The 3,076-nt window shown below is 40.3% G+C and overlaps 1 pseudogene; it reads left to right on the forward strand.

Moving 5' to 3' along the window:
• The first annotated feature begins 1,209 nt into the window (after nt 1–1,209).
• LOC122910225 lies at nt 1,210–1,900 on the forward strand (annotated as a pseudogene).
• Nucleotides 1,901–3,076: the final 1,176 nt, after the last annotated feature.

Genomic DNA, 3,076 nt, shown 5'->3' on the forward strand with positions numbered 1-3,076 from the left:
TTGATGAGATACTGAAATGGGATTGATTTAGAGTTTTGCAAATTTCATGTCTGAAGAGGATTCCTGCTCCTCACTACATCTGTTTTCTTGCTTCTCTTCTCAGAGCATCTTTGCAGGGACACTGTCCTGCAGCAGAAACCCACTATCCCTTATGTCTGCTCACCTCTCTGGTTCTGCTTTAGTCCAATGTTACCCTTTCCTTTTATTTGTGAGGCACTTCCTGAGGCAGCCCTGCACAGTGAGAAGAGCCTTGACTTGGAGTCATGAAATGTGCAGAATTTGGAATCCTAACCTTAAAAAGAAAATATGCCCTAATATAAGATCAGTGTAATATGCTTATTTATTTACTTTTAAAAATGATGCTTAAACAAATTCTACTCAAAGACAAAAGAAGGAATAATGGCAGGCTTTCCAATGACAGAGTGTCATAAAATGAACATGCGAAATAATGTAATCTGGTCATGTAGGCAATACAAATCATTGTGAAAGTCATAGATACTTGCTCAGAAAAACTAAAGATAGGATTCATACATGGTGTTTGGAATAATAAAGACCAATATATGAAAATTGTTGCCTCAACACAGATGGCAGAAAACAGCCCTAATGATCGAGTCCTATTTTTGCCTACATATAAAGTAAGGTTGTTCAAGGGAAGGTGTAGAGGAAAATAAAAGTGAGGAGATAAAAGGTGAAGGACTGAAATCCACAGATGACCTAGACCAGCACTATTCAGTCATGATTGAGCATGGGAATACCCGGAATCTTGTCACAATGTGGATTCAGATTCAGCAAGTCTGAATGTGGCCTGGACTCTGCATTCAAAGAAGCTGGGCAATACTGCTCCTGCTGGTCCTTGGACCATACTGAGTAGCCAGGCTATAACGCATGACTGCTTTGGAACCAGGACTACATTTCCAGATAGTAGTGGCAGCACAGGAATGGAAGCATTTCAAATTCCCCAACTGAGGCAATTATAACAGGGTAGTACTTTATTAATCCATTTACTAAAAATTAAAGGCAATCACATTTCTGTCCTGTCAATATGATGCTCATTGAATGTTGATTTTTTTCCTTGTTCCTTCTACTTATTTCATCCACAAGGAATCAGAACATCAAACACATGCTGCAGTATTTCTCCTTCTGGAGTTTTCAGTGACACTGGAGGTTCAGTTCATGCTCTTTGGGCTGTTCCTGTTCATATAGTTAGACATGTTCACTGGGAACCTGCTCATCATCCTGACCATCTGCTCAGACTACCACCTCCACACACCCATGTACTTCTTCCTCTCCAACTTACCCTCTGCTGATATCTGTTTCACCTCCACCACTGGCCCTAAGATGTTGCTGAACATCCAGACTGACAGCAAAGCCATAACATATGTAGGATGCCTCAGCCAGATTTTTTTTTGCATGTGTGTTTGGATGCCTGGATAATTTGCTCCTGATCATGATGGCCTATGACCACTGTGTGGCCATCTGTCATCCCCCTGCACTACCAGATCATCATGAATCCCTAGGTCTGTGGGCTGCTGGCCTTGGGGTACTGGTGTCGCAGGCTCTCTGCTTAAGACCTTGACCCTTTTGAGACTGTCCTTCTGCACAATCATGGAAATCTGACACTTTTTTTGTGATCTTCCTGAAATCCTGAAGCTTGCCTATTCTGACACCCTCATCAATAACATAGTGTTGTATTCTGCAACTGGTCTTCTGGCTGTGAGTCCTTTCCAAGAAATACTTTTCTTACAATCAAATTCTTTCTTCCATACCCAGCACTTCCTCAGTTGTAGGCAAATACAAAGTCATTCCTACATGTGCGTCTCACCACTCAGTTGTCTCCTTGTCCTATGGCACTGGCCTTGGGTGGACTTCAGTTCTACAGCAACTTCATCCACTAGGATGAATCTGGTGGCCTAGGTGAAGTGCACTATTGACACCCCCATGCTGAACCCTTTCATCTATACCTTGAGGAACAGGGACATGAAGGGGGCCATGAATAGGTCCCTTGATAGGATGTTTCCTCTCAGTATCAGGACTGTTATTGGACTCACCTGAGTAGCTGGGCCTCCAGCCATCCTGGCTTTCTCCAGGTGTACACATTTTAAAGGATTTTTTTCTCCAGGTGTACACATTTTAAAGGATTCTTTCCTTGTCAAGGAAGAGAATGGTCTTCTCTGTTTTTCTTCAGGTTGTAACATGGGTTCCCGTTTTCACTTTATAATCAATCATTTTTACTGGTATGAATACAAGCTGGTATTTTCTCAGTAATCTTTGGTAATGGCTTGGATTTGTTAAAATAATAAGTCAAATCTCATGTATTTAATATATATACTCAGAGTGATGGATATGTGCCTGTTTTGGAAATGTTCTAAAAACCCATTTACAATGATGTTTTCTCCAGTCATGTGAATCAACTCAAAAATTTGCCCACCTCCTTTTATTTTTCCCTGATCTGATTCACTTTTCTTCCAGTCACATCAACTTTACTAAACTTCTCAGCTGTCCACAATATAGATTCCCTGAATTTCAGAACTATCTCCTACCTATCTTTGAAAGTGCAGAGCCAAGTACAGTTCTCAGTATGGAGTTTATGCTCAGTGAGTAATTGTTGAGTGAAAAATAGGTGAGTGGCAAATCACTAAGGAAATGTTGAAAAACAAAAATAAAACGGGGGGCATCATGTTACCTGATTTCAAGCTTTACTACAAAGTTGTGATCACCATGACAGCATGGTGGGTATTATAGAGGGCATGGCTTGCATGGAGCACTGGGTGTGGTGAAAAAATAATGAATAATGTTTTTCTGAAAATAAATAAATTGAAAAAAAATGGTGAATTAAAATAAGAAAAAAAAAAGACAGCATGGTACTGGCATAAAAACAGACACATAGACCAGTGCAACAGAGTAGAGAGCCCAGATATGGACCCTCAACTCTATGGTCAAATAATCTTCCACAAAACAGGAAAAAATATACAGAGGAAAAAAGACAGTCTCTTCAATAAATGGTTCTGGGAAAACTGGACAGCTATATGTAGAAGAATGAAACTCGACCATTCTCTTACACCGTACACAAAGATAA

Source organism: Neovison vison, chromosome 6 (genome assembly GCF_020171115.1).
Source record: "Neovison vison isolate M4711 chromosome 6, ASM_NN_V1, whole genome shotgun sequence".
In the NCBI taxonomy this organism is placed as follows: domain Eukaryota; kingdom Metazoa; phylum Chordata; class Mammalia; order Carnivora; family Mustelidae; genus Neogale; species Neogale vison.